Source organism: Zootoca vivipara, chromosome 4 (assembly GCF_965207765.1).
Source record: "Zootoca vivipara chromosome 4, rZooViv2.hap1.1, whole genome shotgun sequence".
Taxonomy (NCBI): domain Eukaryota; kingdom Metazoa; phylum Chordata; class Lepidosauria; order Squamata; family Lacertidae; genus Zootoca; species Zootoca vivipara.
Genome location: NC_142587.1, coordinates 97,605,311 through 97,626,494, shown reverse-complemented (window position 1 = coordinate 97,626,494; position 21,184 = coordinate 97,605,311). Strand labels below are relative to the sequence as shown.

At 46.7% G+C, this 21,184-nt stretch overlaps 1 protein-coding gene across 4 annotated transcripts in view; it reads left to right on the top strand.

The window, feature by feature from the left end:
• Positions 1-6,248: 6,248 nt before the first annotated feature.
• The window catches only part of FAM168A (family with sequence similarity 168 member A), a 149,992-nt gene continuing 135,056 nt past the window's right edge, over positions 6,249-21,184 (top strand). For all 4 annotated transcript variants that reach the window (XM_060273943.2, XM_088668861.1, XM_060273942.2 and 1 more), the window contains exon 1: positions 6,249-6,528. The gene's annotated coding sequence lies outside the window, so the exon portion shown is untranslated. The remainder of the gene's footprint in view (positions 6,529-21,184) is intronic.

The window sequence follows — 21,184 nt, the reverse complement described above, 5'->3', positions numbered from 1 at the left end:
GCAGGAAAATAGTTTAAAACCTCAAGGTCAAGCCCAGGGAGGACAAGTGCCAGGAAGAAGGTGCCACAAAGTAGCAACAGGCTGCTGGGGTGAACCTGGAATCCTGACTGTGAGCACAAGGTGGTTCCTGATACACTTGCCGGGAGTTAAAAGGGATACTGAGCCACGTTATTGGGAGAACTGGAACTGCACTTCGATCACTAGCAGACCCCAAACCTAAACAGGCAGTTTATTTGGGCGCAAGAAGGATAGGTGGGTTGTTTGTGAAATAACCAGTTTCCTTCAACACTCTGCTAGTGGCATAGAAAGGGAGGCACATCACATTGGTGGGATCCGCACATATTAGGTGGGATCATCTGAAGTTTTAGTGACAACGCCGGGATTGTCGAATTAATTGGTGACAACGTCCTGGGTTTGTCGCAGCTGGATAGACAGGGCAACGAGATCTGAGAATCACAGAATTGCAGAGTTGGAAGGAACTTCAAAGGTCCTCTAGTCCAACTCCCTGCAATGCAGGGATCACAGCTAAAGAATCCCGGACAGAAGGCCTCTCCTTAAAAACATCAAATGAAGGAGGGTTCACCACCATCAGAATCATCCACATGCTGGAGAGCTTTCCCACGAGTCCTGGGGAGGTCTGAGGGGGGCCCTGGGGAAGACCCCTGCCATGCTCTATGGTGGCTCCCCCGGCCCCACCCCCCGTCACTTTCCTTCTCTACTGCTCCTTTCCTGTGCTATCATTTTCTCCCAAGCCTGCCATTATTTTGGTTAATTAACTCTCTTGCCTCAGCTTTCCAAGCAGTGCTGGAATCCAGAAAAGGGGAACTCCTTTTCTTTCCCCCACTACTATTTAGAGGGGCTGGGTGCACCCCAAAGCATCTGGGCCAATGAAGCCGGCAGTTGTGCCTAGAACTTTAGGGATGGGCAGCAATTTGTTGTTGTTTTTGGGAAGGGGTCAGCAAACCTTTTCAGCAGGGGGCCGGTCCACTGTCCCTCAGACCTTGTGGGGAGCCCCGGATTATATTTTGAGGGGGGAGGGAATGAACAAATTTCTATGCCCCACAAATAACCCAGAGATGCATTTTAAATAAAAGGACACATTCTACTCATGTAAAAACACGCTGATTCCTGGACCGTCCGTGGGCTGGATTTAGAAGGCGATTGGGCCAGATCCGGCCCCCGGGCCTTAGTTTGCCTACCCATGTTTTGGGGCATCTGTCTGTCTCAAAGGATAATGGAGTGAGCCTCCGGAGGTGAAGCCAAACCACTAGGGAATCACAGCGCCTGCTGTGGCTGGATAAACTCGTAACTGCTGCCTCTTTCAGTGTTTTTGCTCAGTTAGCAGCTCCAGAGTGACCTCTCTGGGGCGCAGGCCTGGACAGTGTGTATAGAGGTCCTGAGCTGCCCAGATGACAAGACCCCCTTCTCATCCTCGCCGATGTGGTCAAAAGGAAAGCAGAACAAGATGTCAGGTGACAGCTTGGCTGCCGGCACTCCCGGAAGGAGGCATACAAGACGCCATCCAACCTCCTTAGGGAATCCAGTTTGGATTTGTGTAGGGTTTACTCCTTAGTCTTTTCTTCTCCCGAAGAGATTCCGCAAGGTAGCAGAGGTTTTAGGATCAGAATTTTCCTTCTCTTCGATGGGCTACCTTCCCAGGTTGGCAAGCCCCACCTGCCCCTCACTGCGAGAAGAGAGATTACAGGGAACCAGGCAGAGGGCCTTCTCGGTAGTGTGGAACGCCCTCCCATCAGATGTCAAGGAAATAAACAACTATCTGACTTTTAGAAAGCATCTGTTTAGGGAAGTTTTTTTTTATGTTTGTTGCTTTATAGCAGGCATCCCCAAACTTCAGCCCTCTAGATGTTTTGGATCATCCCTGACCACTGGTCCTCTTAGCTAGGGATCATGGGAGTTGTAGGCCAAAACATCTGCAGGGCCGCAGTTTGGGGATGCCTGCTTTATAGTGTTTTTAATATTCTGTTGGGAGCTGCCCAGAGTGGCTGGGGAGGCCCGGCCAGATGGGCGGGGTATTATTATTATTATTATTATTATTATTATTATTATTATTATTATTATTTACAGCAGGGGTGGCCAACTCCCAAGAGACTGCGATCTACTCACAGAGTTAAAAACTGGCAGTGATCTACCCCCTTTTTTGGGGTTCAGGTCAAAGTTGTTGAGTTTTATTTAGGAAGGAGGAAGGCCCATTTTGGGGGAGTTCGGGTCAAAGTTGTGGAGTTTTTTTCAGGGAGGAGGTAAAAAAGGGAGGAGGTTAAGCTTTTTTTAGGGGAGCCACAGTTCACCTTCTTTGGGGGGATCCAATGATCTACCAGTGATCTACCGCAGACGTCCAGTGATCTACTGGTAGATCACGATCTAGCTGTTAGACATGCCTGATCTACTGCAAGCACAGAAACTGCCTCCTTGACCGTTGGACCCACTCTTGGTTTTGTCCGCTCCATCCCCTGGAGCTTGACTTCGCATGCAGGGGAAGTCCCTAACTCACCGAAGGTTTGAGACGTATTGGCTACCCTCACCTGGTTTAGCTGTCTAGTCAAAGCCTTTCCCATTGGTGTGGCCGCATTTTGGCAGCTTCCAGGAGTCACAGGCGAGAGCTGAGTGGGCAAACTGGCAAACCCCAGAAGGAGCACAATGTGTCTCCCATCAGAGGTACCACGAATCCCCTAACACCCCATACATATGGACAGCAGTATAATGCAGAAATGTTTTCAATAAATTATCTTGTACTTAAGGAGCCGGTGGACTGGAATTGGCAGCCAGCCTTGTGGTCTGTGACCCCCTAAAGCAGGCTGTAGTCCACAAATACCTTGTACCCTCGTAAGGTTTAAGGTTCCACAATACCTTGGTCAGGGCTGGATTTTGTTTTGGTGAAGCCCTAAGCTACTGAAGGTAATGGGGCCCTTTATATGTCCAGCTGTCAACAACAAATGGTTGCTGTTTTTGTGTGTGGAATATATGCTATGTGGTAATTTATGGACCTCATAGGTATCTCAAGCCATTTGCACATGTTGCCATACAAGCAGTCCCTGCAGAATGTAGGCACCCTATATATAGAAAGGAGCAAACCAGTGATATGTTAGGGAGCAGGCTAGCAGGCGGGGCCCATGACTTACATCATAGGAGCCTACACAACACAAAACACCTGTTGCTGTATGTAGGTTTTATTTTATTTGTTTTTTTAATCTTATACTAACTATCCCCTGCCACGCGTTGCTGTGGCTCAGTGTGTTAACTTGAAAAGAAAGGAAATAGAAAGTTTATCTTTCAAAGTTGTAGAATATCATAATACTTGTGGGTGGTGTTGTAACATGGAGGTGGTCAGGGGTCCCGAGGTGGGAGTTTTGTGTGGGGGTGTGGGGGTTAGTGGGGAAGTTGACACAGTGTAAAGTTATAGAGGTTGGGTCCGACATGCCATGTCTTATGTGGACACTCCTCCGTGGAGTGGAAGGGACGTCAGGGTCCGAGCCAGGCCTGGGGTCATGGTGGCGGCCTGGTTCTCGGGGCATGGGCTCCGTCTACAATGGGGCTTGTGGGATCTGGCCTGGTTCCTGGGGGGTCGGACATGGGTTCTGTGGGGCTGGTCTGGTTCTCGGGGCATGGGGTTCATTGGTGACGGGGTCTGGGGAATCCGCTTGGCTCCCGGGTGGCATGGTTCCATCAGTAGTGGGGTCTCCTGGGTGGCCTGGCTCCGTCGGTGGCGGGGCCTGTGGGGCGGGATGGTTCTTGGGGTGTGGTGTGATCTCTGGGGTGGCCTGGCTCTGTCGATGGTGGGGCTGTGGGGCCGGGTTGGTTTACAGGGCACGGCGCGGCCTCTGGGCGGCCTGGCTCTGTCAGTGGGGGGGGGGCCTCCTGGGCGGCCTGGCTCCATTGGCGGTGGGGCCTGTGGGGCTGGGTTGGTTCTCAGGGCACGGAGCGTTCTCTGGGGCGGCCTGGCTCCATCGGTGGCGGGGCCTGTGGAGTCAGGCTGGTTCTCAGGGCGGGAGAGGCCTCGGTGAGGAGGCAGGAGGAGGAGGGGATGGGATTATGACGTCTGTTCCTTTGACGTCCACTGGAGGGTGCTATTTTTAAAAAAGACAAATTCATGTTTTTACCTGTGGCAGGTATGACATCTGTATAATCTAAGGCAGGCATCCCCAAACTTGGGCCCTCCAGATGTTTTGGACTACAATTCCCATCTTCCCCAACCTCTGGTCCTGTTAGCTACGGATCATGGGAGTTGTAGGCCAAAACATCTGGAGGGCCGCAGTTTGGGGATGCCTGATCTAAGGTTATGGAAATACTCAGGTACTGTATTTGAATGGAATGTTGTGTCCAAATTTGAACGTAATTGGTCAAGCGGTTTCGGAGAAAAGTGGAATATAACATGAAATGTACATCCACTTTTTTCTCCCTTTAATTTTTTTTGGGGGCCCCAGAGCCTAAGCTATAGCTTGTTTAGCTTATACGTAAATCCGGCGCTGACCTTGGTGTTTTTGCTGTAAGACTCGAACACGTTCACCAGTCACTTAACTTAACGCATCTTGCAAAATAAATTTATTCTTCCCCTTAAAAAACAACCTCTTGCAGCAGTTACTGCGTAATCCGTTAGGGTTAACAAGACTCTTTCTCCCCATCTCCTCCAGGATCTGACATCCTTTGCTCCTTGCTGCCTCCTAGAGTATTCTTTGTCCATGAACCACCCAAGCAGATGAGAAGACTACATTACCCAGCATATGAGGAAACCTTAAATTAGGAAAATTGGGTGGGTGAGTGGGGGGAGCAGAGAGTGAAAGAGAAAGCTCTGCGACTCCCTGCATCCCAAACAACCCTCCCCTCTGCTTCTAAGTGGATTATTCCAACTACATCTCCCATCGGGCTCTGCTCGTGGGAAAGCGCCCGAGAGCACGTCGGGTCTCTCGCTCGCAGCTGCTGCGGACAGACGGTCCATTTTATTGCATTTCAGTGCCCGGCTCCGAAGCTCATTTTGAGATGCTTGCAAGCGGTGCTCACAGTTGCAAGGAGGGCAGCTCGACCTCGCTCCTCTGCCAGAAAAGAATAATGTCTTATTTATTCCTCCAGAGCCGCACACGGGCATCGTTTTGCAATGCTTGCAGCAGGTCCCAAACGATGGAGCCTCCGTGCAGTTCATTTCTCTCCCCGCAAGGCATTTTCAGCTCCTGGAACATTAAAAGGTGAATAGTTTTCCGCCTAAGCTTTCCCCAGGTCTCACCTCCACAACAATTATTTTTCCCCCAGACGTTGTTTACCATGCCCACTTCGCAAGGCTCGAATAACCCGTCCTTAGCTTCCACGCGACCAGGCAGCTTTATTATTATTATTATTATTATTATTATTTATTTTATTTTATTATTTTGCATTGCATCCTCCGATTATTAGTAGAATGGTTCTCATTGCATGCTTTGAGCCGAACTGTGGAGTCTTTGGTCTGAAAAGCGGCAGGGAGAGAACAAACAAACCGCTCAGACACGTAATAATAATAATAATAATAAATAATAATAATAATAATAATAATATAATCGATCTGCACAGAAAACAATAAAAGTCACGTCCTTTATCAATTCATATAAATACGAACAATATTTTCCAATAGCACTTCCTAAAAGCCAAGTAGAGATGTAAAAGATGTACAATAATGATAAAAATATGGAGAAATGTCCGATCTCTCTCTCCGGTCTTTTTAGCTCCGAGTGAATACCCATTTTTATTATTCAAGTAGCCTTTTAACTGTGTTTTAAATCGGACTTCAAGCAATTTTACGCAGCCTCAGTGCAAAGAAGTTTGTGGCTGCCTTTCCTTGCTAATTTTCTAAACAACAACAACAACAACAACAACAACAACAACAACGTTATGCTTTTCACATTTTAAGGCGCCCAGGAAAATCCATAAAGACGGCGATCGCCATCACCGTGTTATTAGCTGTCCCAGCAGCTATTAATAACTCAGCCGTCTGTGATTAACCTACTACAACTCCCAGCATGCCCCTTCCTCTCGCCTCCCCTTTCTGCCGAAGCCCAATAGGGGGAGGAGGAGGAGGAGGAGGAGGAGACGCCTCGGCGACTACAACCCCCGAGATGCCGCGCGGCGAAGCGGGCGCCTCACGCGGCTGATCCCTGTGCGCGCGCGGCGTGCCGGGATCTGTAGTCTCGCCGCCTTCTCGGCTCTCGCAGCGGTTCTCCCGGCTGCCGGCTGGCGCTGGCCCCGCCCCTCCTCCCTCCCTCCCTCCCTCCCTCCCTCCCTCCTCCCTCCCTCGCCCGCCTCAGACAGGATCCTCGGCGCTGCGCTCCCTCACAGCCTCGCTCGCCCGCCGATCGCCCACAAAGCTCCGCGTCCTTGGCTCCCTCGCAGAGGCCTCCTGCTCCCCCCTCGACACCGCCGCCGCCGCCACCGGCGGACGCTGCTGCTGCTACTGCTACCGCGAGAGGAGGCTGGAGCCCCGGAGCACCGCCGACGAGGAGAAGCCGGAGGCGACGAGGACGAGGAGGACCCCAGCTCCCTGACCCGCAGGTGGGAAAGGGGGAGGGGGGCGCCGCCGCTGGACCCCCCCCGAAAACCCCTCAACAACAACAACAGCCTCCCCCTCCGCGCCGTCGAGTTCCCCTCCCCCCTTCGCTGGGGGGGAGGGGAGCCCCTCGAAACCCCCTCATAGCCCCCCATGGGCCCTCCCTCATAGATCCCCATAGACCCCCTCATAACCCCCCTCGATACCCCCCCCCATAGAGCCCCTCGGTAGCCACCCCTCATAGCCCCCCCTGGGCCCCCTCAGTAACCCCCCCCTCGATGATCCCCATAGACCTCCCTCATAGATCTCCATAGACCCCCTCGATATCCCCCCATAGAGCCCCTCGGTAACCACCCCCCTGAGACCCCCTCATAGCCACCTTGAGTTCCGTCAGGGAAAAAGGTGGGAGATATAATATGATAATATATTAAATATGTATAATATATATATAATATAATGTAATATCTATATCCATCTATCTATCATCTATCTATTGCCCCCTTAGCCTCAGAGAGTGTGGGAGAGATGGGAAACCCTAGCAGGGTCAAGTGTAAGGGGTCTTGTAGGTGTTCTTTCCCTTTTTCTGTGCCCCCCTCTGCCAAGTTCTTGCAGTTGTGGGGGGCTTGGTGTGTGTCTGGGAAGTTAATGTGGGGACGGGCTTGTTAGTGGTTTTATTATTTCTGGCCTGCAGTCTCAGGGTATTGGTGTGTTTAGGGGGATACCGAGGATGCTGGTGGTGTGTGTGTGTGGGGGGGGTATGCACAAGAGAGGGCTCAAGGCAGTTTTTTTTGGGGGGGCAGTGCAGAATCACTGAGGAGGGGCTGCCCCAGAGTGCTTGCTTTGTTAAGGTTAAAGGATTGTTTTTTGGGGGGAGGGGCAGAAGCAATTTGTGCGTGCACATGCATGTTATGTATGTATGTGTATGCATATATATATATGAGAGAGAGATTGTGAACTCTTATTAATTTGTATGCACCCTTTAAAAATATTTTAGCAGGGGGATCTGGGAAAGAGATTGCCATGCTGTGTGAGGACAGGGTTTGTGGGTCTGCATTGGGACCCCTGACCTCTAGTGGCATGAAGGGTGGGGAAAATTGTCAGGAGTGTGTAGTAGGGGTTCATTTGTGTGTTGATGGCTTAGTGTGGTGTGCGATGTGGAACATGCAGATGAAGTTTGTGAATCCTTTTGTGTGTTGGGGGGGATGGGACGCGGCGGCAGTGCAATGGGAAAATCCAGAATGGTTGACTGAGAACCAGAGAGGCCCCAGGTTCAAATCCCTGATTAGCCATGAAACTCGCTGCGTGACCTTAGGCCAGCCTTTTGGCGCACACCTGCTTCACAGGGTTGAGGATCAGATGGCAGGGAGAACTGTGCCTTGAGTTCCTTGGAGGAGGAGGAGGAGGAGAATCAGGATATCAGTTTAAAAAGGATGGAAATCTCAAAAGGCCTTTACAGTAAGCATTGGGGGACATAATATGTTAGCATTGGGTAGGGTCAGGAAAGTAAAAGGATACTGATCTCAGTGGGGGTTGATGTAGATGTGATACAGGGTTTGGCAAGATGTTTGGAATCGGGCACTTCCACGGGCTGGATGTCTTAGAGAGTGGCAATATCCCATGGGCAAGATGGCTTTTACGGGTGGCATTGGTGTGCCTGTGATAGGGACGGAGGAAGCTAGCTACATGTGCCCCTTTCCCTGTGAGAGTTAAGGGTTGGGACGAGGCAGGTGATGGCAACAGGCATTGAGGCAATGGGAGATGGTGAAGGGCATTGGCTTGGTGACACAGGGCACTGGTATCTGGTGTAGCATAGCAGGAATGGGAACGCGGTGTGCTGGTACAGGGGTATCACAAAAGCCCTGGGTTTGGGGAAGGGGAAATGTGTTTGTGGGTGAGACAAAAGGGATAATTAAATGGATTTGGGATAAATTCTGGGTGCTTGTTGGGCGTTATCGAGTAAAAGCAAGATGGTGATCCATTGCCCATAAAGGCTTTAAGGTAGATGGCTTTAGAACATGATTAGTACAGGGCCATAGCATGGCATGGGGAATCTTTCTAGGTGCTTAGCAGGATGGACCAGGAAGCGCTGTGGGGGAAATCGTGAAGGGATGGATGCAGCATACTTTGGAGGTGGGTGAGGGGGATACTGTATACCAAAAGCCAGAGTGAGCATCATAGCTGCCAAGTAATCCCTTTTTTAAAGGGATTTTCCCTTATGCTGAATAGGCTTCCTCGCGAGAAAAGGGAAAACTTGGCAGCTATGGTGAGCATATGAAAGGAGTGCACGGGAACTAGGGATTGCAAGCCCGCATGCCGGCAAGAGGTTTTGAAAGAATTCCAGCATGGTGCCATGAGTGAACTTGATCATGGCACTATTATAGGCACGAGGGGTGTGGCATAAAAACATTGGCCACTGGGAGAGAATGAAAACTGGTGAGGCAACTGGGTAGGCATATCATGTTTCCTGTCTTAATGAAGCAGTTGTTTAATATGATTGTTGAGGCAAAGGGAGTACGGTGAGGGTAAATTGGGGTATTGCTGATGGATAGGTAACAGGCAAGTGAGGGTAGCGAGATAACATCTTGATGGGAGGGCCTGTGATGGGGTATCTAAACTTGCTCACATTCAGCATGTATATCCTGCTACCAAAGGTTAATATTTGGGGAAGAGATTGGGAGAAATTGGCGTTCGAAACTCCCACCGCTCTAGGTGCTTTTTGCGACAGGGAATTTCATTAATGTGAGCAGTTTCTGAGCTCTGGGCACAGTACTGAGCCTAAGATTTCAGATTGAAACTGCCACTGCTGGAAGAAAAGGAGGACCTTTTTCTGCCTCCCCACATCCATTCACCCTCTGAAGACTAGAGAAGGGACCCTCATTAGAATACTAGGGATATGGGCAGGGGAAGGACTCGACCATGTGAAAAATGAACATAAGATTTTAGCTGCAGATCATTCATTTTCAGCTTTGTATTCTTGTTATAAAAAGTGTGCATAGACACTCCATTGCAGTGCCCATAACCTAGGTTTAAGGTGCCATTCAGTTTCTAACACTGGCAAGAATGCTTTTTGGAGTGAGGGTGGGAGTGGCAGTAGGGAGAGGACCAAATTACAGGAGTGGCTGTGAAAATAGGGAGCATGTAAAGATGGCATACATCCAGCTGAATAGTGATCAGCGCAGTGTAATTTTGCCCATGCCCCCTCAAAAGTGCCCCTTGAGTTTGGTGGGACTTACTGTCACCTAAGCGTGTATAGAAAGGTAAAAGTAAAAGTACCCTGACCATTTGGTCCAGTCGTGACTGACTCTGGGGTTGCGGCGCTCATCTCGCGTTATTGGCCGAGGGAGTCAGCATATAGCCTCCAGGTCATGTGGCCAGCATGACAAAGCCGCTTCTGGCGAACCAGAGCAGCACATGGAAACGCCGTTTACCTTCCCGCTGTAGCGATACCTATTTATCTACTTGCACTTTGACGTGCTTTCGAACTGCTAGGTTGGCAGGAGCTGGGACCGAGGAACGGGAGCTCACCCCGTCACAGGGATTTGAACCGCCGACCTTCTGACCGGCAAGCCCTAGGCTCTGTGGTTTAACCCACAGCGCCGCCCGCATCCCTGTATAGATAGGATTGCAGCCTAAATATATGCTTCTTCAGCTGAGCTTCTGCAGCAATGTTTCATAAGCATAGTACCTCTTAAGTGTCATGAATGTTCAATGCAGAGTATTGGAATGTGCATAGTTAGAGAATGACTCCTGCTATGCCAGACTGATCTGTGATGAGGTGCTGTGGGAGTTACATGCATTTTAGGCAGAGGAACACTGCATTTTGCAAGAGCGTGGGGAAGGTAAGAACTGGGATTCTAATTTGCCTCCCCTCCTCTTGGGAGCTGGAAGGAGAATTAAGAGCACACATATACTTGCTTAGCATCACTGCAGTTCCTGAACAGCAAATACTCTGAACCTTTACTACCACATCTGAGCTTTGCAAAGGGCAACTCTTCGGGCTGTGCAGAAGGATTCTTTTAGAGAAACCGGGGAATGTGTGTGTTCTGCAACGTTCCTTTTTTTTTTTTGGACATTGTGTGGATGGTAGTGACCATATAAAATAAAAATTGGCATCAGTATATTTGCCTAAAATGTAACCAAGGCTGTCCTTGTACGTACTGGGAAAAGCAAATGGATGGGTGTTGTGTAACCCTATGTAGTGGGGGGAATGAGTATGGTTTCTGCCTTGTCTTTAATGATGTGCTGGAACCCAAGCTTTGGATTTGATGTGATTGAAAATGTCACCATGTAACATCCGTGGGCAGAAAGCAGATATATTGCAAGACTGAGAAATGTTCAGCTGCATTAATTTTCTATCATGAATACAGGCTGGAATGGGGATAAAAGGTTTTTTATATTTAAAGAGATTGCTGCAAGAGTTCATTTATTGGGACAGCAATAATAAGGGCAATTAAGTTTATCATTATATTGCAGATTAATAGTGTTGAGGTGAAGGTAGTCCTGTGTTCACTCTTCTTTGTAAACAGTCGTGAAATATGGCAAAAAAACCCAAACCTATTCATTGCTGAAAGGCTTTTTTGCTTTAGCAGTTCCTCCCACCCCTGCCCTGTTTGGTGATAAGCATTCAGGTTATAGCTTGTATTTCCTGTTGATTGAATTTCATCCAGAAGGAATTCAGTTTGTGCTGAAAACTGTCAAATGTGGAAAAATGAGCAGGTTGAGTTTTTCCTCTCATCTGTCTCCCTGCCTTCAGACAAAGGCATGTTGTGTTAGCCAACGAGGGGGAAAGGCAATTGGTTCCATTTATGTTTTAATCAAAATATGATTTCAGATGCAGCAGAGTATTTGTTCTCACTGAGAAGTTGTGATGGTGAAAGGAAGGGCATTTCTTCAAGAAATGCAGATGATGAAAGCATCTTAAGGGAAACATTTTGCTGGGCTTGATTGAATCAACAGTGTTATTTGGTGATGAAATGTTAACTGTGAAGTGGCTGCTGATTATTGTCCGGTTAGAGCCAGAGGGGGGACTGTAATGAGGCAGGATACAGGCTGCAGACCAAAAATCATTCTGCCATCAAATCACATCTTGGTCATTAAATTTTTTTTTGTCAATTGCCACCTTTTCTGCAATATCTGCCTGGTTTATTAAATTATACATATTAACTACTTACAGATGTTGGAACATGTATTTCAGTTACTAATGAATTCATAGAGAAATAATATTTAATACAGTGGTACCTCTACTTACGAATAACTCTACTTATGAATGTTTCTACTTACGAATGGAGCTCCGTCCGCCATCTTGGATGCGGTTTAGATAGAATTTTTTCTACTTACGAATTTTTAGATAGGGTTGCTTCGACTTACGAATTTTTTCTCCCAATGCATTCCTATGGGATTCGACTTACAATTTTTTTCGACTTACAAACGTGCGTTCGGAACGCATTAAATTCATAAGTGCTAATCTAGATAATTACTTTTAACTCCTGTTTGAATCAATGGAATTTATTCCTGGTGATAACATGACTTACGATCACAATACTCTTGGGAAGGGGGTATGGTTGGGTAGTACATCTTGAACCCAGGTTATCTGGTTCAGTAGCCTTTGTGCAGTTCCAAGCAGTTACCCTATAACAGACTGCTAAATACTTGACTGGGTTTTTTGAGGGGCTTCATTTTGCACCTGGAAGCAATTCACTCATTCATGGCTGGTATTAGCTGTTGATAGTATAAATTCTGCCAGCTAGCAGACCTCCAGTCTCCTTTACTGCCCTGCTTTCTCTGCTTGCATCTGCGAGGCTCCAGCTATTTCTGGTCTTTGGTGTTGCAGTCAGCCTTTCATATTTTCTGAATGCAAAGAATCAATCCCAAGCTGTTTCCTATGTGATAGTGCATAGAAGGACCACTTTTCAGGACCCTGACCCTCTGTATATAGACATTGGACCTTATGATTCACCTTCTATTGCAGTATGCCTCTTGGCCCTGATCCTGCAAGACTGTTCATACTCTTGGCCTCTAGCACAGGGGTAGGCCCGTGGACCGGATGCTGCCCAATTGCCTTCTCAATCCGGCCCATGGACGGTCTGGGAATCTGTGTTTTTAAATGAGTAGAATGTGTGCTTTTATTTAATATGCATCTCTGGGTTATTTGTGGGGCATAGGAATTCATTCATATTTTTTTAAAAAAATATAGTCCTGCCCACCACATGGTCTGAGGGACAGTGGACCAGCCCATGGCTGCAAAAAGGTTGCTGACCCCTGCTCTAGCAGATTAACTGTCAGGATAGCTAACTGATTTTAGTAGTAGTTACAGGTAGGTAGCCGTGTTGGTCTGAGTCGAAGCAAAATAAAAAAAATCCTTCAGTAGCACCTTAAAGACCAACTAAGTTTTATAGTTAGTCTTTAAGGTGCTACTGAAGGAATTTTTTTATTTTGATTTTAGTAGGTTGCACCTGTAGCAGTAGGTACTCTGCTGTGTCCTGTCATTGTGCACTGGGATTTCCCCCCTTCTTCCCCAAGATCTGCTCCAGAACAGATTTTGGGCGCAAGCTGTGGGGGTGTAGGGGAAACATTCCTTTGTGAAAGCAGAAATCCTTGAACTGTCGAAACGACAGGCTTAGTACTACCGTATATTGGATTCCACCCAGACTGTGTTTATAGGCTTGAGCTGCAATCATTAAAATAATAGAGGTAGTGTTACCGTATTAATGTATATGTTTGTCACATTTACATACTGCTTTTTCACCCGTTTCCATTGAAAAGAGTGGGCACACTACAAAGTGACGAGAAAGGGAGGAGGAAATTAAAGCAAACCCATGCCATGGACACTGAGGGGAGAATTCAAATAGCAGTTTATTTTATTTTATTTTTTCTCCAAGGTGGTGAACATGCTTCTCCACCTCCCCATTATATCATCACAACAACCCTCTGAGGTAGGATAGCCAAGACAGTGACTGGCCCAACGTAACCCAGTGAGCTTCATGGCTGAGTAGGGATTTGAACCCTGGACCTTGTATTCTCCACCCCCCCCCCAAATAATAATACTGGAGTAAGCAGATTCGGGGGACCCAGGTGGCACTGTGGGTTAAGCCACAGAGTCTAGGTCTTGCTGATCAGAAGGTCGGCGGTTCGAATCCCTGCAATGGGGTGAGCTCCTGTTGCTCGGTCCCAGCTCCTGCCCCCCTGGCGGGAAGGTAAATGGCGTTTCCGTGCGCTGCTCTGGTTCGCCAGAAGCGGCTTTGTCATGCTGGCCACATGACCCCGGATGCTGTCTGCGGACAAACACTGGCTCCCTCTGCCTATATAGCGAGATGAGCGCCGCAACCCCAGAGTCGGACACGACTGGCCCTGGTGGTCAGGGGCCCCTTTACCTTTTTAAGCAGATTTGAAGGGGAAAATTTTGTTAGATGAATAATTTGTTACTAGTTTGCTAAGAAATAGTGCTTGGGAATAGCTTAAATGTTAAATCTGAGCAACAGCACAGTTATGATGTGAAATGTCTATTTGATTATTTTTCTCTAGTGAGGCTGAATAATGCACCTGTCAGCCTCTCTGTTCAAATGCTGCTGTGTCACTTGTTGAATTGAGCTTTGACTAAAGTACATCTAAAAAGAGAAACTCCCCGTAATGAACTTTTTGTGTGTGAAATATATAATGGTTGGTATGCCCCCCCTCCCCCCAAAAGAGAGAACAGTATTGATGGCCCTCTATACTTTCCCGACAATTGAGAAATCCCAATGAGGAATAATTGCTGTTATCCCAGAACACAAAACATCTCTTAGGCAACAACCCAGGATGTTTTAGAAAATTGTCCCTGTTCTGACTCCCTGCAGTATTTCGGCTCAAGCACAGCAAAATTTCATCCACTCTAATCAGTCTTGGAAATGCAGGTAAGCCCTGAAATGGCCACAATTGCAGAGGCACCCTGCTTAGGCAGGCTGAGTGTATCCTTCAGCCTAACAATTGTTTCTGACTCATTTTAAAAAATGCTACAATCATGGCTGGATTTTTGATCTTCTTTCATAAAATGCTGGGTGGCTGGAGATGATGAGCTTGTTAAAAGGGAAACACTGTTTATGTGCTTTCCCTCCCAAGCGCTCTGTCTGCCCTTCAGTCCAGTTTACAATCTTCATTTGTCTTCACTTAATGCCTTTCAGGCTTGATTATATCTGCTGGAGCTCTTGATTTGAGCTCTTTTCCAATCCTTTTCTATGCTTCCCAGGTTTTCCATTCGGAGATATTGCTAGACCGAGATCTTGTTTGGTTTGTTGGCTGGAGGTTGGCTGACCCTAGGTTTTGTGGGCACTGGGTAAACTTGGCCCTAATTCAGGCTAATATGTTGACTACAAACAATACTGTACATATTGTTTGTGATCTTAACATAAAGGTAAAGGGACCCCGATCATTAGTTCCAGTTGTGACCGACTTTGGGGTTGTGGCGCTCATCTCGTGTTATTGGCTGAGGGAGCCGGCATACAGCTTCCCAGGTCATGTGGCCAGTATGACAAAGCCACTTCTGGCGAACCAGAGCAGCACACGGAAACACCGTTCACCTTCCCGCCAGAGTGATACCTATTTATCTACTTGCACTTTGACGTGCTTTCAAACTGCTAGGTTGGCAGGAGCTGGGACCAAGCAACAGGAGCTCACCCCATCACAGGGATTTGAATCGCCGACCTTCTGATCAGCAAGCCCTAGGCTCTGTGGTTTAACCCACAGCGCCACCTGCGTCCCACGATCTTAACATGAGGTACTGTTTATTTGATGAATCACTTCCCATTGAAGCTTGAAGTGATTTCATAGTAAAACAGTTCCACTCAGTGAAGGGTGGGGCCGTAGAAATTACATTTTAGAAATGTGTCTATCTTACATATAGACTACATAACTTCTGTTTGGTTATTGCCTGTGGAGTCTGTAGCAGGAAAACGTTTTTCATTAGGATGACTGTGACCTTTAAGCAACAAATCTTACAGGGCTGTGTGAGGACAAGACCTGTCTCTCACCCCAGATAGTGGATGCCCTCATCCTCTCTGATAGGAATCATGTGTGAGCCTCTGCATGTGGACAGATGCATTCCCCCCTCCCCGTCCTAGCAGCTATACACACCATCCCTATATGTGTGCGCGTGCGCGCACTCACCCCACTATAATGACGAACGTTTTGCTAGTCCTTAATTTTATTAACAAGCATTTATTTCCTTCCTCTAAATGACAACTTGGGGAAAATAGCAGGGAACTTGGTCTTCACCCTAAATCAATATTTACTCGATTGGGAAAAGCATAGACTCGAGTGGTACAGGTTAGTGCTGTGTCATTGGTGTTGGCATTCATGCTTACTGAGAGCGCCTAACATTCCTGAACAGAAGTATTAACAATGTTGTTGTTTAGTCCTTTAGTCATGTCTGACTCTTCGTGACCCCATGGACCAGAGCACGCCAGGCACACCATCTCATCCTCTGTCGTCCCCTTCTCCTTGTGCCCTCCATCTTTCCCAACATCAGGGTCTTTTCCAGGGAGTCTTCTCTTCTCATGAGGTGGCCAAAGTATTGGAGCCTCAGCTTCAGGATCTGTCCTTCCAGTGAGCACTCAGGGCTGATTTCCTTCAGAATGGATCGGTTTGATCTTCTTGCAGTCCATGGGACTCTCAAGAGTCTCCTCCAGCGCCATAATTCAAAAGCATCAATTCTTCGGCGATCAGCCTTCTTTATGGTCCAGCTCTCACTTTCATACATCACTACTGGGAAAACCATAGCTTTTACTATACGGACCTTTGTAGGCAAGGTGATGTCTCTGCTTTTTAAGATGCTGTCTAGGTTTGTTATTGCTTTTCTCCCAAGAAGCAGGCGTCTTTTAAATTACGTGACTGCTGTCACCATCTGTAGTGATCATGGAGCCCAAGAAAGTAAAATCTCTCACTGCCTCCATTTCTTCCCCTTCTATTTTCCAGGAGGTGATGGGACCAGTGGCCATGATCTTGGTTTTTTTTATTTTTATGTTGAGCTTCAGACCATATTTTGCGCTCTCCTCTTTCACCCTCATTAAGAGATTCTTTAATTCCTCCTCACTTGCTGCCATCAAAGTTGTGTCATCTGCATATCTGAGGTTGTTGATATTAACAATAGGAATGCAGTTTGCCCTTGAAGTGTGGTGGTTCCTGTCTAGTGTCGTGATGAGCTTAGGTTTTCTTCCCCCACCCCCGAGAAAAAAATATTGGGACTACATAAATGTGCCTTGAGTATGAGACATTGTTAATCAGCCCTTGGTAATTAAACCCAAGCAATTCAGATAGCAGAATGCTAATTAACAAATCCCCCCCATTAAGCTCGACAATTTCAGAAAGAATGCAAAGTCAGCCAGAGTAAGCTTTCAGTAACTTTTACTAACTTCCCAAGCACATGTGAAATTTGGCTGTGATCTTCAGGGTTCATCCCACTTCTCCACACCCCAGGGGCAGGAACATCACTCTCAAGGCATTAGAGTCTGAAAGGGGGCTTGTGGGTCTTAGGGAGCCTGGGGCCAGGTGACTGGTTGCAGGGAAGCAGCTTGTTGTTCCGGATGATAGCATAACTTCCACAGCTTCCTTTCACTGAAGGGCCGATAAACTCTTAAGGTGATGATCACTTCCACTGTAGTGTCTCTCCCCTCTTTGAATCCCTGTGATGACAAAGATACACCACAGGTGTTCCCTAGAGAGCCAGGAATAACAGGCTGTTGCATTTAGGAGGTACCAGCCGATCAGAAGGTTGGCAGTTCGAATCCCCGCAACAGGGTGAGCTCCTGTTGCTCGGTCCCTGCTCCTGCCAACCTAGCAGTTCGAAAACACGTCAAAGTGCAAGTAGATAACCGCTCTGGCGGGAAGGTAAATGGCGTTTCTGTACACTGCTCTGGTTCGCCAGAAGCAGCTTTGTCATGTTGGCCACATGACCTGGAAGCTGTACACCGGCTCCCTCGGCCAATAAAGCGAGATGAGCGCCGCAGCCCCAGAGTCGTTCGCAACTGGACCTAACGGTTAGGGGTCCCTTTACCTTTACCTTTAGCCCTTCAAAGCAAGTTGATTTTGACTCTGTCAAGGACTGCTAACTGGACTGTTGAGAAAATTGTACAGTAGCATGCACAGTTCTTCATGTATCTTCAGGTGCTACTGATCGGAAGAAGTGTGCATGCCCACGAAAGCTTATACCCAGAACATATTTTATTTTTTATTTTGACTGTGTCAGACCAACATGGCTACCTACCTGAATGTGAACTGTTGAGGAATAGGATACTATTTTTGTTTCACATTTCTCCTAATGAAATCCATATTTTGGTTTTTTTAGATCTGCTAATTGAAAGCCATTAGGTGCAGGTTTGAGACTGCTTGGAAAATACAGAGAACAATAAATTGCCGTTATGTTCAAGGAAGGATTTTAGGTTAGATTTTTTTAAAAAAAAATAGTTAAATGCGTGTCTTAATTTAGAAATGGGCCTTTCAAAGCAGCTGCTGAAAATAACTATGAAAGGTACCTAAAATACAAAACACTAAAATTAGCATAAAAAATAATGTTGCAGATAACAAAAATGAAGTGGCAGCCACAGCGGCACAATCATATCTTCCCTTGGCCTTTTGCTGTTAATTGAAATGGAAGTGAAAAATAGCAGAGCTTCAGATGTCAGACTCTTTATTTGTTTTATAACACTTGTATCCTGCCTCTTGGTAAGCTCTAGGCAATTCATGACAGGAAAAAAGGATCCCAATATAATTATTAATAACTCTTTAATTACATAGGAAACCATAAATATAACACACCAAGTTAATTCTAGCACCCTGTTCCAAAAGCAGCAGTAAAGTTTGAAACCTCTGCAATCTCCAGACGTTAAGCAATGTCAATGAGCTTTATACAGGTTCCTCAATGAAAATACTGAGGTAAAATTTTGCAGCTCAACTCAGGGGCCACTATGAAGAAGGTCATGCTAATTCCCATCATGGTCCTTGTTTCTCTTAAAGTTAGTACTTGAGCAAGCACTTGCTAAATTATCTTATTCTCCTGCGCAGGGGAGGCCTAAGAGGTCTGCAAGCCTCAGGCCAATATGATTATTTTGACCACGTAGAAATCCCTTACCAGCAAGGTTAGTGGTACCTAATTTGAGTAGTGTTTTTCCTAGGGATTCGTAAAACTATGAACATTTGACCAGATCAACATTTCCCCCCAGGCTCATTGACTCTGTACCCCATAGGACTTTGCCTGCTTATCTTTATGTCTTAATAAGCTTTCTATTTTTATCTCTCTGGGGTATTGGTCTGTGTAGTCATGTAAAGCCTCAAGCCAGTTAATTTGTCCATAATCCAGTTAAGAAGACGTTCTTAAATTTAAACAAGGTTAAAAACTAATTGCCTGATCCTGCCATGTTAATAGAAGCACCTCAGGGTAGATTTTCCCATAAGCAGACCATCCGCTTTATCAACAGTGATATATTTGCCTACCCATTTGTTTTAGGTTATAATGAGTTCCAACGTACAAAATTAGCACCTACATATATAGTGGGACGCAGGTGGCGCTGTGGTCTATCAGAAGGTCAGCGGTTCGAATCCCCGTGATGGGGTGAGCTCCTGTTGCTTGGTCCCTGCTCCTGCCCACCTAGCAGTTCGAAAGCACGTCAAGGTGCGAGTAGATAAATAGGCACCTCTGTGGCTGGAAGGTAAATGGTGTTTCTGTGCACTGCTCTGGTTCGCCAGAAGCAGCTTAGTCATGCTGGCCACATGACCCGGAAGCTGTCTGCGGACAAATGCCGGCTCCCTCGGCCAGTAAAGCGAGGTGAGCACCGTAACCCCAGAGTCATCCACGACTGGACCTAACAGTCAGGGGTCCCTTTACCTTTATCATAAGTAATATAACAATAGAGGTATCTGAGTTTTCAAAATCCTAGTGTTTATATTGGATTAGAGAAACATATTTATTTATTACGTATGTGCCTTACCCCCCCTTCACCCTAGAGAAGTCAGGGTACAACAGTTCAAAATGGGTACTCCTGGCAACCTGAAACCACCTGGGCTTCAGGGACAGTACTGCATCAAAGACCACCCCAAATAATGACCCTGTTCAACCCTGTCCATACCTAGTAGCATTTCTACTTCCTGTACTTAAGAACCCCAAATACATAGCACATCTACCTTGTCTGGATTCAGCTTCAGTTTATTGGCTCACATCCAACCCATAATTGCCTCCAGGCCATGGCTCAGCAGCTCAACCGCCACTCCTGATTCGGATGGAACAGGTAGATCTAGGTGTCATCAGCATATTGATGGTGTGCCTCATAAAAGTACATTGCCCCGCATAAAGCACATTGGAGTGATCCACCCCGAAATTACTAGGACATGAATAGCTGTGGCTAGGCAATCTGTATCCAACAGGGGTCAAATGCACACCATGGCATGTGGAATTGTGGATCCCTTTTTACGTATATGAATCTCTCGTGTCACCGGTGAATGTACCAGCTGTGGAAAGCAACACAGAGACTCTTGTCTTAGTCCTACAGAGAGCAGCGAAATTGTACTTGCTCTGAAGGGAGCAAGCACAGCTTCCCAAGAGCCCAAATGGGGAGTTGGTAGCCATGTCCCAAGAGATCTTGGCTGTCTTCCTGTCTGCCCAATTCCCTCAGCCTGACCCCTCTGACTTGTTCACAAAACAACTGTGATGGAGGGACTGATGAGATCAGAATCAAGATGTCCTTTTGTATTTACTGAACTTATTAAAAAGTTTAAAGTGATATAATCTCACTTTGTAATTATTTTATTACTAAACTTTATTATGTGGGCTCTATAGATTTCTTGCACTTGGTTTTGTACTGCACAATTGCTATTAATTTTGTAATCTGTATCACACCGTTAGCGTCACATCTGAGTGCATTAACAAATCATAGCTGAATTAAGCCCAAGGAAACAAAATGATAATTGTTTTCAAATGGGATAAGTGATTCCTCCAGCCCTTCTTATCAAAGTTGATAATGCCCTCCCAGATATCCTCGAAGGCAAATTATGCAGATGTATCATAACCCAGAAGACTACCAAATGTAGTCTTAGCATATTATAATGTGGAACTGATAATGAAACAGAAGTCTTTCCATTGAAAATGCCTTGGCATTTCAGTGTCTCTGATCAGCCCCAAATGTAGCAAGCTGCCATTTGCAAAACAGCAGTACTGCTATGAACCGACTTTGAGCTACCTGATAAACAGATGGGGACAGGACAGCTGAAACTGCTCTACCAAACCCAAGAGTTTGAGCTCCCATTCTCCTCCTCCCAGAGTGATTGCGCATCGCCACTTAAATGTTCACTCTGTATTTATCTAGAAGGAGTGACTTTGAGTCATAGAATAAAGTGTAAAATAAAAACATTCAGTTGTTGGTGCTGTGCAAACCCTTGGGAAATAGCCATAAAAAGCTTTGCCTGGCACTGGAATGATGACAGTGGTGCCAGGCAGGCCTCCCTGGAGAGAGCATAGATGATGATGATAATTTATTATTTATATGCTGCCCATCTGACAGGGTTGCCCCAGCGACTCTGGTCGGCTTCCAACAAGATGGGGAGCTATTATAATAATTAATAATAATAATTTATTATTTATACCCTGCCCATCTGGCTGGGTTTCCCCAGCCACCCTAGGCAGCTTCCAACAAAATATTAAAA